This window comes from Micromys minutus (assembly GCF_963924665.1).
Source record: "Micromys minutus genome assembly, chromosome: 19".
In the NCBI taxonomy this organism is placed as follows: Eukaryota; Metazoa; Chordata; class Mammalia; order Rodentia; family Muridae; genus Micromys; species Micromys minutus.
In genome coordinates, this window is record NC_137954.1 from 40089658 (window position 1) to 40109632 (window position 19975).

At 44.7% G+C, this 19975-nt stretch overlaps 1 protein-coding gene across 5 annotated transcripts in view; it reads right to left on the reverse strand.

Annotated features, from left to right (window-relative positions):
- HDAC4 (histone deacetylase 4) overlaps window positions 1–19975 on the reverse strand; it is a 234540-nt gene that overhangs the window by 96325 nt on the left and 118240 nt on the right. The window lies entirely within an intron of this gene.

The following is a 19975-nucleotide window of genomic DNA, read 5'->3' on the forward strand; positions in this document are numbered from 1 at the left end:
ATTAATTCCAAATTAAAGTGAGAGAAACAATGTGGAGGGAAGGTAAGTTTTAAATGACCAACACAGGGTCAGCGAGATGGCTCAGTGTGTGAGTAAAGACACCTGCTACCATATCTGACAATTTGAGTTCAGTCCTTAGGATGTACACAGTGGAAGTAGAGAACCAACTCTTAAAAGCAATCCTTTAACTTTTACATACATTTCACAGCATACAAGACCTATTTATACCCTCACGTGCACATATGCATGCACACAAATTTTTAAAAATACAATAAACAATAAAAGAACAAATTACCAACTTGATGAAGCCCCACTCCTGCCACAGGCTGGAGCAGTATGTCATGCATGGGCTCTGTGGGAGCTAGAAAGCTCTAAGCACAGTGCAGGGCCACTCACTATACAGCACCTGTCAACAGGTGGCTAAGCAGACATTCACTGGGTTAGGTCCTCCCTCCAGGAAGCCCCTCCCCACTGCCCTGGTTGCCATGCTTCTTCATCTGTCAGACACAAGCACTGAATCCAAGGGAAGGAGGCAAAAACACTGCCTACTGGAAGGAACTCAAGTTTGGAGGGAAGTTCAAGGACAACACTAGTGGTAATGCCTGAACCAGCCCCTGGCCATAAGGTGCTGGTGGTCAGCACCTTATGAACTTGAATTTGGTCAGAGTCTTAAATGTAGGTATCCTGTATCCCTGCTTCTGGCTAAACCTTTAGGGCCTTCTACTCAGAGATACAGGATGGTCTTGAACCAAAAGCTCCCCTAAACCTTCTTCCTGGGTAAACTAACTGACATATTGAGCTCAGAGACTTGAATAAGAAAGGTACCTGTTGTTCTTGGACCCTGGCATTCCTGTAGCCACTCCCATACAGCAAGTCCCAATAGGTTACCAAATGAGTAGATCTCTGGTCCCAGGACTCTGCTTTGTCCATAGAGTAAGGCTGGGGAGGGTTCTAAGTCACCAGAACCCTGGTGTTCTGCCTCAAGACACAGCTCCCCTGCAGAAAGTCTATAGGACCCAGAAGCTTAGAGGGGTGAGTCACCATGCAGATCCTCTTGGGTTTCCTAATGAAAGTCTTGCCATCAACAGATACTGGCTGCACACTAGGTCTTAGGCCAACAGCCTACCCACCCATGGGTTTACCAAGCAACCTAAAGGCAACTGAATCTTCATGTCCAATAGAAACCCACTAGGAGCTAACTTCTCCTACCACACACAGTGAGGATCAATAGGCTTCTGCCCCTCCTCATCAGTGAAGCAAGGCTCTGGCTGTCTACAAGGATGTTTCTACTTTCCACACCTTGGCTTGAGCTAGGCATGTTCCATGGGCAGGGGCTCTCTTTCTCACACACAGGGTTAAGGACTGGATTACTCTCCTTATCTTGTCCTTTGCAGTCTCTTATTTTAAAAAAAAAAAAAAAAGAGAGACAAGATGGAAAAATTAACAGGCCAGTTTTGTAGAACAACATTATTTCCATGTATTAAGGATAAGACATCCTAGAGGGTAAAGAATTAAACTGAGCAATCTCTGTTTAGAAAGGGGAAGACTTCCTGAAGGAATCTCAGGGTAAGCTCCTTTCTCAGTTCTCAGAGGCACAGTAGGTAACAACAGCTGCTACATGCTGGGCTTTTACCTGTTCCTCCATTTTGAACTCACACATATGATCCTTTACTTGCCACTCTTGGTTAAATGCAACTGTGTCAAACTATACAGTATGTCTCTGATTTCCTGGGTGTAAGTTACACAGAGGCTCCCTGGTGGGCTTAGTCTGTGGCCACTTTATTTTAGAATATGAGTTGATTAGGGGTGAAAATTAGCCTATAATCAATCACTCAGCTTTAAATTCTTAAGTGTCTAGTTAAACAGTGATAATTTGGTTTAACTAAAAACTCACAAAGAATTAATGAAACCATGGCACTGTCTCACAGCTTGCAAGCTGTCTTTTTCTGTCTTTTTCCTCATTTGGACCTGGGGTAGGGGGCAGGTGTGACTCCTGTAATTTTGCCAACATGACTTATGATCTACATATTAACATGCTGTATCAAAAATGCTGGACACAAGAGCATGCCATCTGCCCATTTCTAATTTTCACAGAGGGGCACCATTAGAAATGCCTAGCAGCTCTTTCAAATATCAGATATACAACTTTTAAAAGGATCATTTGGGTTAACTTCAAGAACATGACAGGCCAATCATTTCTGCCAATGTACCCATATACCAGTAACAGGGACAGCTGAAGTGGAAACCTAAGGGTTCTTTAGACAGTCAGTTGTGTCGGACGGTATTTTCCTGGGGCAAACTCATGAAGGAGTGTTTTCCTGAAGTGGACACAGGTGAGAGACTAAGGCAGACTTGTGAAGGAACGCTTCCCTGATACAGACACAGGAGAGAGGATGTTCTGCTAAAGCAAGCGCCGCTAAAGAAAGGATTCTTTGCTAACTACACACATGTATTGGTCCGCCTTACACTGAGTAGTTGAGCTGTATTTGTCAAGACTCCATAGAAAGTGGTGTGCTGCCATTTTTGCCACTTCCAGGGACTCGGGTTGATTGGCAGAGTGATGTCAGCTGAGACAGATGCACATGCTGAGGCAGGTCACACAGAGGACACATGATGTCTGGAGGGTATAAACAGGACGACAGAGTGATGGAGGCAGAGTTTGGTTTGTTGGTGCAGCTAGCGGTGCAATACTTGTGGGTCTTGCATTTTCCCTTCATTTTGAGAGGCACAGCCAAGAACTTCTCCTGATATTCCCGATGTCCTCCTGCTGACCAAATGCTTAGGGACTGGTAGGGCAGAGTGTACAGAGGCCGCTGGGGGTAGTGACAAGACTGAGCTGCTCAGCAGCTCCTCCTCAGTTGTAGGGCAGAGAGACAGCCAGCTGGAGCAATTTCCATATAGCACTTCCCTGCTTCTGAGCTTGTCTCAGAACCTGTCACAAGAAAACCACTTTCACACTTGGTCCAAAGGATACCAAAGTGGGTGTTGTAACAACTAAAACTCTTTGTTCAGTCAGAGGCCAAGCGTACAGCACCGAGTCTTCCCATTGTAAAGCAGGCAGTACAGCTCGACTTACAGGCCAATCTGGCCAGTCCCCTACTAAGGAATATAAAAGGGTCACTGGGTGCTCTGAACAACAGCCAGCATGTATGACTGATGTGGGCACTCTGGAGGTGCTTGCCATGCACTGAACACAGCTTTATCTTAAAGGAAAGCTGGGGCTAGGGTGTGCAGAGCATATCACTGTGTTGAACTGCTGCATCTTCATTCCGTATGCTCAATTTACTAACGCTTTAACTCCTAAGGCATTCGTTTTAAAGCTGTATTTGAAGCTGTAACCTTGGGTACTTTAAGGTGCCCTAAACTTGTAAGCCAGACTGAAAGGTGAGTGGAGTGCTATCATACTCACCACGATGATCAAACTTAAGACTTGCTGCCTGCCCCTTCTTTATTCAGGAAGTTCCTATGCTTCCTGACCCCAGGTATCTGAACTTCCTATACAAGCGCCAACCATCCCAAAGGTCGGTTTGGTTTTGTTTTGTTTTGTTTTTTTTTGGGGGGGGACAGGTCTTCTTTTCCATTCCTCTCTACATGAAATGCATGGTGGCCAGTATCCACTTCCTAACTTCTAGGAGACCAACAGCTGAGGAGGAAGAAGCCAAGGACAGGGCTTATTCTGGGCTCCATGTGAACTACAAGTCTCCAGAGGGTACTGACACTGGACGGTTGAAGAGAAAGGTTCATCATTCCTACAGCCCAAGCACAACAGAGCAAATAAGACCCATGTGACAGTTCACTGAGACCCCTCTTCAAGTCCACACTGGGCCTGGGCTCAACTGTTCTACATGAAGTGCCAGCACTGGTCCTCTAGTAAAGCCTGCCTGTCAGTGAGCTCCAAGAAGCATTCCCTTGTCACAATAAGTGTTGGGAAGGACATAAAGCCTGCCTTGGCTTGTATCCTGAAGTACCAATCAGAAGTCCACTCTTGGCTACAGAAGGTGGAAGATAGCAGACGACCAAAGGCCCTCTGTGACCTGAGACTCACATCCATACTTTGTCATTGCTGTTGCTTCCTCTCAAATAAGGCCGCCTTGGCAGACACAAAATGCACCCTGGAACCCCACCAGGCAAGGAGACTCGGCCAAGGGCTCCTGAGAACATGGCCTGTTCATTCTCACAGCCATCAGAAAGCCAAGAAGCCTGGATGTAGCCCTGTTTAAGTACCAGCTGCAGAGACTGAGGCCATGGTCCCCATTCACTCATGAGAGCATGGCATTGGCAGTTGTGACAAGAATTACTTGTGCTATTTCTGTATCAAAACCACTGGAAATGCCACAAGTTCCCAACAGAAGCTGTTGGTGCTTTTGACCTAGGACTCCAGGAGAAGAAAATGGAATCCTCTCTTCTTAAAGAATACAGCATCAGAACAAAAACGCCTGTATGCTCAGGAATATTCTATGGAGGGGCTGAAAACTCTTCCATAGGCTGTGCTTTGAAAAGCTTATCAATACAATTGGGCCTATGACGTCAGTGAGGACACAAAGCCCGCATTCAGTGCCCAGAGGAGAAAGACTGGTCCTCTGGGAGCAAGCCCTCCTACAGGAAAGGCCTCCAGCTCTCCCTCCCAGATCCTGACTTCCATTACGTGGGTCACTCTTCTTTCCCTGACACTACTTCACGCCATCACACAGACACAGAATGAAAGCAGCACTGTTCAGGAAACACACCAGAGTTGAGGGTCGCCTCCATAAAGAATAACTCATTCAGCTTCAGGGAAAAATAATAGATATTTCAACTATGTAACCATAGCTTCCTCTCACTGACATTTGCCTGTATGACGGTGGGGGGAGAGTAAGAGTAGGAGGAAGGAGCGTGAAGGCCTGTGCAGAACTTGAATCTTGCAATATGGCATATTATCCACAACCAAGGGTATAGTCATCAAGTAAAAGGCAAGAAGAAACATAGGTACTTGGTAGAGTCCCAGATGCTCTCTGAGTCCCTGGGAACCCCATGTACCTATCCAGGGAAAACATTTGGGCCCAACATTTTCTTGCTTCTTTGTGGCATGGGCAATCTGAAAGGCATGTTCTCTCACTGGTCAGAATAAATGCAGTGGGCATGAGTGAGGTACAATAGCAGGTGACAGGCTAAGGTGTGAGGTCTTTGGACTCCAAACTCTGGAACAAATAACCATTGCCTATCTGGGGCAAGCACATGAGCGCTGCCTAGAAGCAGGGCCACTCAGTACTGTCTGCTGAGCACTCCCACAGACTGCCTACAATCTAGGAAGCAAGGGGCTCAGGATTATCACTCTTCTACCTGCACCACAGCCACTCTAGGACTCAGGTGCAACTGAGCAGCCTGTAAGAAAGCAGTGTCCTTAGGCAGCCAGGTTAGCAGGGTAAAAAGCAGGAGGGGTGATGAGGGTCAAAACATGTCTACACAGGCTCACTTGGGTATCTGGTCCACAAGAGAGCAGGCGGCCAGCCATAGAAATGCCTATCTTAAAGGTCCACCTGCCTCTATGAGGCCAGCCAGCCCTGACTCCTGAGAAACTTCCTACCCAGGTTTTCCTTCTCTAACTTCTCCTGGCCTAAGTCCCACAGAATTCTATCACCTTTGTTACACATTTTGTTCTAGGTTTCTTCTCATTCTGCAGGAGTTCAGGTCTAATCTGACTTGAAAAGGAGGCACAAGAGGCAAACCTGCATGCGTGTTGGGTGCTGAGGCCTTTTCCCTTGGCTGTGGGTAGCACTCCAGATTGAAAGCCATGCCATGAGAAATGTAAAGACACTCATAATCCATATCTTCTTACTGCTGTGTCTGTCACTGAAAATGAGACGCCATCAAGTCTGGACCCTGAGCCGTGACTTCCTTTTCATCTGTGTTGAGACCACCTACCTGGGCTCCCTAGCCTGTGCATGGACCTCACTGGCCCCTCAGTGCCAAGTCCTGCACTCCAGATGAGGGACACTTCTTAGGTATTTCAAGGTCATTCTGGATCAAGTAATTGACACCACCTTTTCTTCTGAAACTTTAAATGCATGATGATGAGTCTCCGGTAATAATCCTTTAGCTTTCTTTCCCATTTCCTTTCTCTTTTTTTCATATCCAATGAAATTTCCTAAAATGTATATCCTCACCTTTTGAAGATTGTCATTACTCCTGCTATTTTGATAAACCACACAGTCACATTCAAAGACCAATAGCTCCTGTGAGCTTATGCTACCCAGAGCCATAGCCTTTGGGGTGTGGAACAGCTCAAATATGTCATGGGCAATGTTCTTTTCTCTGCAGTCACTGCTGCCCAGTGTGGCCTGGGGCTACCTGTCTCAGGTGGAACAGAACTGAATTCTCACACTGAGGGCATTGGTCAGTGAGTCCCCAGCTTGGTGCCTAGGGCCTCTGCTCCCAGGCCACCTTCTCTTTCTTAGAGGTCTGTGGCTATACTTCAGCCCTGCAGAATGAAGGCTGAACCTTGGAGGCACCTGGCACTCGTCACGAACACAGCAGCCCAGGTCTCCATTGTAGTCGCGCATACAAGTCTCAACTTGACTTTGTCTCCAGGCAGAAGACCCCTGGGCCATAGTCTGTAGCAAACCTTTGATGGGCACCTTTAGAAGGGAACTAGAGCCCTGCAGCATGGCAGAGGGCAGGGTTCTTCTGCCTCCATACCAGCAGACTGCTTGCCTCCACTTCTTTTCCGTGGCATCACCGAGTGACTCTTGTGTTCTGGAGAGGGATCTGGCTTTGTTGGGTCTGCTAGATAAGCTGAGGTTTCTCAAACCCACTTACCACCTTCCAGGATGTGACCCGTGTGCTCTTCTCACTCTTGCTGGCTTATAGTCCTGTGTTAGGTGCTCATTTTAAGTGTTTGGAGGACAATTTCAAAAGCTCACAAAGCAAGAGCAGTGAGATAGCTTAGAAAAATGTAAAGACCAGAGTTCTAGCCCTAGAGTCCACATGGTCGAAAGAGTGAACTGACCTGCACTGTGGGCATGTATGTTAGCACACATGCACTCACATACACAAACTGTTTTTTTCAAAGTACATAAAGCCGAACTGTGCAGTGGATTTCTCACCTGGTCTTATAAGAATATTCTTATAGAACAGTAAGATACCGTCAGCATATCCAAGTAAGAATTCCATGCTGTCAAGTGACCAAAGAGTCACCCCACTCTTCAGTCTCAAAAATGGATTTTTTTATCCTGCTTGAATCAGGACCCAATATGGTCAGACACTGCCAGAAAACTGTACCTCTCAAAGATACTGTGATCAGCCACCACGTGTGAAGAATTCCCCGCCCCCATACACTCACACCTGCCATGAACACATGCCAGCTACAGACTCTGGCTACCTGCCCTAATGCTCTACTGATGACGCTCGCCCAGATCAATGAACTCCCTGCCCTGGCTTTCTGCCAACTGGGATATGTTCTTAGAGCCCGGCAGATCTGCCTATGATTTTCCAGCAAGAGCCTGGGAAGCTAGGAGCCTGGTGGGGGCAGCCTAGGTGGGTGTTAGCAGCTAACCATGGCTGTTGCTAGCAGAACCCTTCTGGTTCCATAGTTGCTTCTTTGAGTGTTTACTAGGTTCTTTCTATAAAAGCTCTCTCTCTCTAGTTACTCTGACTAGTGAGTTTTATAAGAGAGTACAAGTGTTTGCCTGTTTTTTTTTTTTTTTGCCAAGTTTTAAAATTAATGATCAGTCTTCCAGTGTGGGTGGTGGCATGTTTTACAATATCCTAATGACGCGCGTCTCTCTTAGCTGCAGATCTCACAGATACTCAAATTCCCTGTCCTCGGTCACAGGGAATCTTGGGCCTGGCCCAAGTTTAAACCCAAAGTTTTCAGAATAGCTCCATTCTGATGGGACACGATGACCTGTTCTGGCTCTTACAATTGTCTTGACCCTCATGCAGGTCAATTTTTAGCAGTTAGAATTTGGCTATTGAAATGGGTGCAATTACGGGCTGGACATATTATGTTTTTATTGTCATTCTTGTACATTTCTAAAGTGAATGAAATTATACACGTGTTTTGACCACCATCTTACCTTGGCACATGAGAGCACGAAACTTATTAAGACCATCACACGAAAGTACTGAAGAGCCCTATCTAGACTCCACTCAAAATTCTGATTTATCTGCAATATCCTTTCTCAAAGATGTCTGAAATGGAATTACAATTATTTAATGTGCATCTGAGCATGCAGATGAAAATGTATAAAGGAGTTACAGTGGAAAACTCAATGTTTTGTACAAAGCAGGCACAACACAGTGGTACAGCCTGAGCCTCACAGGCAGGAGGTTTTCCATTCCAGCTTTCTCTGCCTCACTGCAATGCTTGTAGAAAATGCCCAAGAATTTTGCTAGCAACTCATCAGGATAGGAATCATGCTTGAGAAAGAAGCTAGCAAAGATATAAACAGAGGATATACGGTGGTATTTACTTTTCAGTAAGCAAACTGTAAAGAAAGGCCATGTGGGTGCATAAATGGAAAGGGTATCTGATTGGCATTGTGGGTGCATATATGGGAAGGCTGTTCGATTGGCACTGGTGGGAGGCTCAGCCATACACAGCCTATGCTATGTGTGTTCTCTGAGCTGAGTCTTCAATGAATGTAAGAGGGGACACTCTTTTCTAGGCACTTACTAGCCCCATGTTTCTTCTTCTAGAAGGGAAGGTAAGCTAGTGTGTCCAGTCCTATGAGGGGCACTGCTCCAAGCTGGAAGCCAGAAAGCTGTGCATGCAGCTCCTTTCCTTCCTGGTATCTTGGTCCATACCATGCCTGTAGGCTGGTGTGCTGGATAAATTGATATGTTCATGTACATAGGATCCCATGGCGTCCGTGCAACTGTACCCTATCAGTGGGTACAGTTACAAGTGGGAAATGTTAAAACACATTGTCTAAGTTGTTCATCATAGCTAGTGATCACCAAACCCAGAAAAAGTCCTGGTATACACAACAGGCATCAAGAATTCTGAGGAAGATCCACAGCCCAGGGAGAACCAGAACTCACAGCTCAGCCAGGGCAACGGATCTCAGGGTGGGTAGGGTCAGGAACCAAACCAAGGCCCAGGACTCATCTCACTGCAGCCAGCTAGTCTCTGCGGACAGAATCTGGGAATCCTGCAGCTGAAGAACCTGTGCTCTGGAACTGACATTCCACCACCACACGTGTTCCTTTCAGCAGAAATGTTCAGATATATAAAACACACGCGCGCGCGCGCACACACACACACACACACAGAGCTGTCAAACAAAATGTTCTCTGTAGTACAGGAAACCGAAGAGAAGTGGAATGGAGGTCATGTTAACATGTCTGGATGAACCAGAGCTTGTGGTCTGGAAGCACACAGTGAAGCAGCCTCTGTGAGTCTGGAATTCAATGGCCACACAAAGGAAACCAACTCTATGGAATGGCCTGCAGTCTCTATCCAACATGTTGTGTGCTCAAAAAATTCAAGCAGAAGGTCCCTACACCCCAGTGACAACCTAGATCATGGAAATAGAAAACTGAATGCACCAAGTTCCACTGAGAAGGTACTTATTGTGTAGAAGGCTCTAGAACAGAGTGAAGACCTATAGCAAATAGCTGGAATAAGAGGCAATGACCATAGCCTCTTGGCATCTGGATACTGCTTCTGAGCAAAGAAATCTGCTAACACTGCTGCTCTTACAATTCCTATCTTGGGAAAAACAATGCCCAAGACTCTGGATGTATGCTCAGAAAAGGGTTGATGACAGCCCAATCCCAAGTCCAGGCCCAGCATGAGGGAGCTAGCTTCTCTTTCAACAGCTAGGAACAGTAACAGCCTCACCCAGGACTCTCCTTGGAAGGCTCTGAGTGCTTGCCAGGGAAGTCTTGGCATGTTTTCCTCAACCTCAGAGGCCCCAAGCTTTTTGGGAGTCCCTGTGTCCCATACCAAACCCAAGCTTCCACAGCTGGGGGAACATGGAGAGGCTCTCCTTTCTAATCCACCCACTCACTTCCCTGCATACTCAGTCTTCCCGCCTGGCTATCCCACATGGCAGGAAGGGGGATGTCAGCATATGTCTCAGTCCTGGGATTCAGGTTCCAGAGTAAGGGTTTGCATCTGCCAGAACTCTGGAGAGGCAAGTGGGTGGGGATAACATTTTAAATGTAAATACAGAGAATACCCAATTTAAAAAAATCAACAGCTAAAATTTTTCTAAGTAGAAGAAATACACCTACAGACACAGACCCAAGTGGAAAAATGCAACACATTAAGACAGTCTTACAAAGAAACATCAGATCCACCCAAACAAAGGTCACCCCACCCCATGTATAAGTGAGCTCTTCTTATAGCATGACCACAGAAACAGGAACTAGAACACTGGCCCACCTATGGAACCAAGAGAACAGTTGATACATTAGAGCGACAACAGAGACTAATGCAGAAGCACTTGACACACGTGGCCAGAAGCCAACAAACTGCAATCTGATGGGTTTGGGACACAAAAGCTAGGAACAGTATCCACTATAAGACCAACCTCCTTCAGCAGATAAATCTCAAAAATACAGAACAAAACAAAGTAGTAAGAAGGAGCCTATGGATTAACCATGGTTTGTACCAGTCAAGATGTAGATGTTCCATGGATCCTGAGGCAAACAAGTCATTTCTAGATAGCCCCAGGGAATTACAAATGCTGAGTGAACGTTTGATATGATCAAAGCATGAAAATGGTATTAATGGTGTCATACTCACATTGGAAACAAAAGACACCTGGTGGTCATGGTAGCACTTGGTAGACAGAGACAGGAGAATGACTGAGTTCTAGGTCAGCTCTGCCAATATATCAAGTTCCATACCAGCCAGGGCTACATCAGAATCTCTGTTAAATAAACAAACAGATATGGATGTGAAAGAGATAGCCCATTGTATAAAAGTGCTTACTAGCAAGCCTGATGACCTGAGTTTGGTATCTGGAACCCACAGTGGTAGAACCAACCCCCTCACCCCCCTCACCCCACATAAAAATAAATTCTTGAGGAAACAAAGTAGGAACTTTGTATTTGATAGTAATAATACAGATTCCTAAGTTAGATCTATATTAAAAAATTAAACAATTTTGGAATGTTGCAGAATATTTGACCATACTGTGACCCCCAAGACTGTTATTTATTGAAAAGCCCTGTTTCTAGTTGTGGTGTGGCTCAGCCCTTAGCACATACCTTTAATCCCTTTGGCTGGAATACAGACATTCCCTTAGTAGTCCCCTTTAATCCAAAGCAATGAAGGTAAGGTTAGTTTGGAGAAGTGTGTGCCATGTTTGAAAGTGATGTCTAATTGAGTGGCAGACAAAGCGACAAATCAGAGACAGATTTCATAGAACAGGATGTGCCAACTCTTGTGAGAAGAGAGAAAAAAGAGAAGCTACTTGAGGGGCAGTGCAGAAGAGGCAGTTTTACGGGGATAGTTGTATAGAAAGAGGATGCAGAGAGAGAACAATCTAGACACAGGAGAAGACAGAACCAGCCGGAGAATGAGAAGCTAGATTAGAACAGACTGCTAAAGTTAGTATTAGACTAAGCATAGCATTCAGGAAACAACAAGAGATGCCAGATTGAATCAGGGTGGAGTTTTGAGCCAGAACAGCTGCACTGACCAGCCAGCAAGAGCTCAGAAAGAACTATAAAGAAAGGGTGAGCTTATTCAACAATAAGTTTCAGAGGCTGAAAATATTCTAGGCCCAGATAAGACTATAAGGAAGCTAGAAGCTTTCAGGACTAGGCCTAGGTAAGCCTCTGAAATGACAATTATTACAAGAGAATAAGAGTTACATTTACATCAGAACAGATGCAAAACAACCTAAATACATGAATGGAGAGAGAAACATGTATTGCATGCTTACACATCAAGCTAAAAACAAAAACAATGGATTCTTTGAAATGACTAAGAAGCAGACAAATTTCTGTTAACAAGGACTCTAATAACAAGGGTTCAAAAAATAAAGAAAAGCCACAAATTAAAAGGTAAGGGAAAAGCAGTACCACACAAGACATGGTTATGTGTGTGCATGCCACGTGCTGGGGCTCAGGTTTCATCTCAGGTACTACATGCTTTTATTTACATATATTCATATGGATATATATACATACACACATACATACATACACACACACACATACATACATATATACATACATACAAACAAAAATATTACAGACTTTAAAAAAGCAAGTTTAGAAATGGCAGTGATTTAAAACAATGCACTTCAGAGTCTATGTCAAATAGGCACACTTCTAAAAACATAACATTCTAAGTTGGTAAGACAAAAAACTGGTCAACTTAATTCTGTGCTAGCATCATAAACTGAGACAATATTTCAAAACCTTGCCACAAAAATCATTCTCAAGGATTTCCTGGCAAAGTACCAACCAAATAAATGATCATTCATCTTAAACAGCAATGTTCAAAGAAATACTAAGTGTGAGCCCTAGTTCACCCTACCAGGAGTAGAAAACCCCATAATAGAACTAGACAAAGACACTGTGAAAACAACAGAAAGATCATGGTCTCTGCCACAAAATTCTCAAATGACATTAGTCAGCTTGCCACAGTCATCTATACAGAAGATAATGGACGCACTCAAGAGCTCAAACAAACAGCAGTTCACACTGAGGACACGCTGAAATGAAGTTGCTGCCATTCTTAACTATGAGCATAAGACAAAACTAGGACAAACGATCTTCCACACAACCTCAGCAAGCACAGATTTTAGGTTGAGGACAGCAGCAGACATATTCCCAGGAAGCTGACAGGAAAGAAGACAACAGACTCACTAAGGACACTGGCACAGACAGTCATTTCTGTGGATAGGAACACAACGGACTCTACTCACACTAGTGACCACAATGAAACCTACATGTACCAAAACGGAAAGTGAAGAAACTGAAGACTTTCACAGAATATTATTAAAAACATCCTCGCATTTCTGGAAGGCACTCGAGATGTAGAGTGAGCTTTTTGCCATGAAGAATTAGGACAGTCCATTGGACCTGATGAGCAGGCTTGCCTCAGAAGGCTCCTTCTGTATGCTAAGCCAGCTAGCTGTTTTAGTTAGAATTTCTATTGCTGTGATTAAATCATGACCAAAATCAACTTATGAAGGAAAAAGTAATGTATTTCTTCATCATTCAGCTTATAGTTAGAAGTTAACCCGGAAGTCAAGGCAGGAACTGAAGTAGAGGCTATGCAGGGTATTGATTACTGTCTTGCTTCTTTTGGCTTGCTCAGCCTGTTTTCTTATTGAACTCAGGACCACCTCCTGTCAGGGCTGGCACCACCCACAATGAACTGGGTGCTCGCTACCACATCAATCACTAATTAAGAAAATGCCCTACAGATTTCTTATAGGCCAATTCATAGGCATTTTCTCAACTCAGTCTCTTTTCCCAAATAACTCAACTTCAGTCAAATTGACAATAAACCAACCAGCATGCTAGCTCTTAACAAAGGACTTCCCTCAGCATAGAAGCAAATCTGTAAGGTAGAATGACTGAAAGATTAGAGGGAAGACCCTTAGATGAGAGGAGGAGCAACAGGCCTAACCACCACTACTGTAGTCCAGTGGTGGTTCCAGATTTGTGCGTCAGTTCATGCCCTTCGGTTTCACACCTGCACCTCTGGCGATCTCAAGTGCTGTAGAAGCACTGAGCTATGCAATGGGATGTGGAGCCTTCTGGAAAGCACTTGTTCTCTCCTTTAGAACTTAGTTTAGGTTCTAACACCCAATGCTGTGGCTAGAAAGTAGCCTTAAGGGTTTATGTAGTGAAAGGTGGGACCCCAGAGTGACAATGGGGGTAGGGCACTGCTTTATGAAGTGGGAAGGAGTGGGATCAGCCTTGTAGTGAATGTCACTTACATAGTAACTTAGTGAATGTTACTATCCCCTAAAATCTTCCAGCTTCATTTAAATACACGTTCTCACTGAAAATACATTAGGTTTTACTCGGTACTCTGTATCAGGTGGATTATATCAATTGATTCTTTTACAACCTTATCGTATAATCTGCTTACAATAAAATCCATGTATATTAGATGTGTAGTTTACTGATTTTTGGTATGTATATAAAATTTTCATTTTAAATCAACCCATTTGAGTTTAATTTGAGCAAAACCTTCCAAAAATATAAATAAGCATATTTTCCCCTATATCCTAGTTTGATATAAACATAGAATTCTATCATAGTCAAAATTACCTATCAATAAACCCAGAACTCTGGTCTCTCTTGGTAAAAAAATCACCAAGCAATACTATAGTCCCCTTGCCAGGCTTAGCAAGCAAAGATACAGAAATAGAGCGCACAGCACTAAGGAGAAAGAAACCGACAAATGGGCACTGGGATGTGCCATACCCTTCCTCCCTGTCTTACCTCCTGGTGTGCTGAACTGCCAGCTGGAGTCCCTCACCAGCTCCAATTTGCTGAGTTCTCTGAAGCAATGACTTTAGTTACTCAGCAGCTAATGCTGCAAAGACAGGATTGAATCCTCAGCAGGAGGCTGCAGTGTAGCTTAGCACTACAGGCTCTCCCAGCATCAGGGAAGCTCAGAGGTTGTTCCCCAGAACCACTAAGAATTTTAAATCATCGTCATTAAATTTAAAAAATAAAACAAAGCATCCCAAGCAGGGACTCATTCTTCCTCCTCTGCTTACACAGATACATCAGACAAGTCAAAGTCCTAGGATACTATCCCCAGACACTGTATCTTCAGATCTCTTCAGGAACTTTCTATAAAAACTGAGGAGCAATAAAGCTGAAATAAGCACAGCTTTTGGGAATGCTGTCACTGACAAATGGCACTAGGGCTGGGCTGCTGTTTGGAGTTGCTGGTCCTCCTCATCCTGGCCCTTCACAGTGTACAGACTTCTCAGAGAGCCTGGAGCAAGCTCTAGGGGTCAGTGAGGGCATGTATGGCTGCTTGGTCCATAAAGGCTTTACTCTGCAGCTCCAGCCATTGTTCCTAAAAGGAGTGGCTTCAGCTGATTGAAAACAGCCATCTTTTGAAGCCATGAGAATATAACAGGAGTCCCAGCAATCCATGACTTAAACTGAGGTGACAAGTTCAAAGGGCCTGTTCTCCTAGCCTCCTGGACAGGCTTTTGCTCTCCACACATAAAGAACTGCTTTGGGTAAAGGACTCGGTGATGGCACCAATCCTATCTGTCCCTGAACTTCATTCTGAGGACAGTAGGAAAATACATCCTAAGGAAAGGCAGCCACAAGGTTCTGAGAGCTAGTAAGCAGCTGAAGGATGACTAGCTACTGTCAGCTCTGCATGCCCTTCTCCTATTCCTTCTAGATGGAAAGAACTGCTCCATCCCTAGAGCTTCCAGGCTTGGGACTGCATGGGTGCTGACATATGTCATTGCACTGAGGCCTGGCATAAAAGATGCCAGAGCTTTGGGCTGGATCTGAGTCTAGGGAAGAGTGGAAAGGTTCCTCCCTTGGTGGAGAGACAAGGCCCCACCCATTATTTCTACCATGTGAGGGTGCTGCTCATTATGATTTGCCCCACTTGCTAGAGTTTAAGATAGTGGTCTCTTAATATCGACTTGAGAAAAAACTCAAGTTTGAAAATAGAACCAACTCCAAGAGGGGAAAAATGCTTCCTGGAGCCTTTGGGGTTCCTAGTCTGCAGTTTAAACACTGCCTTCGGGTGCACCATTTGCTATTCCTCCAGCAACCCTATGCACTTACAAGCTGAAGATATGGCTAAAGGGTCTATGTCACTCTCTCTGGATCCTCAGAAGCCACACATATGATGTTGCCAGAGGGACAGAGGACAGAACAGGAAAAAGGGGGTAGAAGGCTGGTATCCAACCAAGTCCAGAATACTCATCTCCAGGTAAATACAGCAAGCCACAGACCCATCCATAAGTGTTTATATGCTAGATTTGCAAAGATGTAACAGGTGAAAATGTTAGAGACACCAGAGGATACAGAGGGCAAGGGAGAAGAATGCACAGACAGAAACAGCCCTGGCAGATAAGAGCTTGCCCTTGACTTGAGATAAACAGATACACAAAGAACTGGTGCCATGGGGTCAACAGCAGAGCTACCACGGTGGTCTTACCCATGCTTCTACTTCTATGCCAGATTATTTATGCCTTCCCCTATTTATGCCTCTATGAAGAACTGACCAAAAGGAATTTCAGAGAAGCCAGAAAACTTCCAAACACAGCTTGATTCGTCCCCTCCAAGCTCGTGTTAGTATTAGTTTCGTGTGTGTGTGTGTGTGTGTGTGTGTGTGTGTGTGTGTGTGTGTGTGTGTGTGTTGGGGGTTGGGAAAGGGCAACTAAGCTTTGCAGAGGATCAGAGCCCTCCTAGAAATCTCAGAGCAGCTCTCTGGAGATTGGACCAACCAACTTGAAATAAGGTGTTGTACCTCTTTATACTGCTTTCATCCTTGTGTGTTCCTATGGATGAAGCAGAAGAACCCCAGCCAGAGGCTAGCCTCATGCACTTGGACTTTCCAACCTCTGACCTATAAAACTAAAGTAAACTTCTCTCTTTTGTAAAGTACCCAGCTGTGATGGTTTGTATATGCTTAGTCCAAGGAGTAGTACCAAAGTGTGGTCCTGTTGGAGTAGGTGTGTCACTGTGGGTGTGGTCTTTAATACCCTAGTCCTAGCTGCCTGGAAGTGAGTGTTCTGTTAGCAGCTGGCAGATGATGTAGAACCCTCAGCTCCTCCTGCACCATGCCTGCCTGGATGCTGCCATGTTTCCACCTTGATGATAATGGATTGAACCTCTGAACCTGTAAGCCAGCCTCAATTAAATGTTGTCCTTATAGGAGGTGCCTTGGTCATGGTGTCTTACAGCAGTAAAACCCTAAGTAAGACACCAGCCTTAGATATTCTGTCACTACAACAACAAACCCTAATGTGGATACATGCATTACAGAGTGCAGCCCATAGGCCTAAACATCTGCACAAGAACCACAAGGAATGAGTCAGGCAGAAGTGACTACACAATCACCAGAGCAGGAGCGCACTTAACACTTATATTCTGAATATATGTGAATAAAAAGTATAACACATTGAAGGTCTTATAAATTGTTTAAAGTTGAGCACAGAAAACAACTGCTAGTCTTATACATGTTAATAGTAATGATAAAAATAAATGAATAAATAAACAATAGTAAAAGCAGTAACAACCACAGAACTTTGGGGGAGGGTAAAAATAAAAGAGCTTTCACAAAACACCACTAAGTTCTTCATGCAGTGTTAGAGAAAAAAAAAAAGGAATGAAGAAAAGGGGTCCCTAAGAAAGGGTTCTTAAGAAAGCCCCAGAACTATGACAGTGCCACCAACAAAACTACAGGTATCTGCTTGTTCCATGAAGGCAAGGGACAGAAAAGAACAGACAGAAGGCAAGCACATGGGAGGGGCTGCTGGGAGGGGTTTGGGGGCTCCCTTGGCTGACCAGAGGCTGCCAGGGAATGCCTGGTCATGTCATTCTATGCACTCTTCCACCTCCAATGACATTTCCCTGCATGCTGACAACAGGACAGAGAAGCCCTTCAAGCAGAAGAGCAGCCACTGCCACCCACATCTGTCAGTGTTCTTAAATGTCCTCTTGCCAGCCAGAGTTACCAGGGATGAAGTCATTTTGATAGTGCTTTTTTTTTTCAAGATGCTTGCCAAACAACAAACATAAATTTAGTCCTGACAATGTTGTAGACATCTAAGGAACAAAACTGTCTTTATAAATCACTTCCAAAGATTTCTGTCTACATAGAAGAGTTTACTAACAAGGGTATCCCAAATTTGACTTAGAACACAGTTCTCCTCTCCGAGAAGAACTATTCACAACTCTGACTAGCTGTCTGAGGAGCTCCTAGCGACACACCAACCCTGGGCATAAGGGCCACCATCTGATCCCCTCACTGCACCTCTCGTATTCCTGATGCTGTGATTTTATGTGGAAGAGAATAACTAGTGGGTCTGAAAACTAGAGCCTTGCACAGAGTAGGCAGTGTTTTGCCTGTATAAAGGCCTCTATGCTGGCTGTAACAGCCAAGGGTTCACCTGGAGATGACTAGCCATCTGGGCTGCTCTACTAAACAGTAAAGTCACGGTTAGATTTCCCCTGCTGCCTATTTCAGGACTAGCCTCAAGAGTCCCTAGAAAACTTTTTTAATGTTCCTGATTTGTTCAGTATACCCCCCCCCCCAAACTATCTTATGAAAGTAGAAGACCTGTAAGCACATATGAAAAACTGTAGATAATGCTGGTGTGGTGGGTAACAGCACTGGAGAAGCATACAAACTTACTTCCTGAAACTATGTATCACCAGGACCTGCCACAAAACCACAGTAAAATGCCCCAGATTTTCATGTGTGAATGCTGCTACCAAGGACAAGCAGAACTTCCAGAACTGAAAGGAAGAGGGTGTAGAATCATGCACTGGAGACTTTGCTGTGATGATGTTATAAACAAAGGGTTATTGAGAAGGGATTCTAAGAGTACATAATTAAACAGAAACATCCAAACCAGCGTTGTATTATTGACCACTGACTCACCCAATGGCCACAGCCATGGTCACAGGTTGAAAAATCTTCAGACTTGGTAGCACTCAACTTAGTCCTTGCCCATATGTGTTAAAGTTGGTCTAGCCAGGGCCCTGGGGAAACTTCTTCCCCACAATATTGTGGGACCTGCTCCCAACAGCATACATATCAAACTAACTTAGAAAGCAATCTGATTACTCAATGGATAAACTTATTGTTGGAGAATTAAAAATAGCCCAATGATCTGGGGAGGTACCAAATCCGCACTGCCTATGCCATTCCAGTTACATAAGGTCACTATTACATAAGAATACAGAGTTTCGGAATTTCCTTCTTAGCAGCCTCCAAACACTTGGTTATACATTTCACCTACAGCTGGGCCACAGTAGGAACCACTATTACCCAACAGGAACAGCAGAAATATTTAAAAATAGATGCTTCTTGCACAGGGTGAAAGGAAGGAACAAGGGCAAACTGAAAGCTGCATTGCTGGGGTCATGGGTCTCCTCCAGCTCCCTCCCCTCAAGGAAGCGAGAACATTCAACCTGAGCTTTCTAGAAATCAAGTTGACCTCACCTGACTTCAGATGGCCAAGGAGAAATTCAGCATCCTTCAAGGGCTTCCTGGATCCCTGGGGATAGAAACAGTGCAAAAAGCAACTAGAAATCTGGTGTGTGTTGGGCAGTCATGGTGGTAGTTCAGATGTTGGCATCTAGAAGAATCACCTGGGAGCTTGTTGTGAGTCAGTCACCTGACAAATGAGTGACCTTGGGGAAGTTACTTGGACTAATAGTCTATTTCCTAACCTGTGTCTACTGAGGTACTTCCTGCTAGACTCACACTGAAGACAATACATGTCACTTAAAGGACAAGCTTGTTGTGACAAGATAAAAGTTGTCATTATTTATTCTGAGCTGCCAGAACTGAGCCTGGAACAAGTCTTCCTGAAGCCTATGGCACCTGGGGCCTCATATGTGGATACTCACTCTCTCTGGGTTCAACCCAGGCCCATGGCACAGCCCCTGGAAAATCGAGACCAGAATGTTCTGCTACCTCCTGCAGACAGCTTCTGTAGACTACGCTGGGAGCAAAGGCTTTTTAGTGGCCTGGAATGAAACCATATTTGCATCCAAGGTACACTTCTGTGCCTTCTGAATCCACAACCCCACAAGGTGGGTCCCATCTACATTACCGACCATAGTTAACTAAAATGACTCTACCATCCAAGAGCTTCAGGCCAATACCACTCTAGCTTCCACTCCGCTGTCTCTCTCCCAAGTGTAGGCATCATCTGAGAATCCTACTGATGGCTAGATTCTAGTCCCAATGACTTTCTTTACTGCCACCGTACTGATCACTGTGCCACTATCTCATCTAGTTTGCCAATGGTCTCTATTGGGTCTTCATGCCCGATGCCCCTGTCCCAGATAG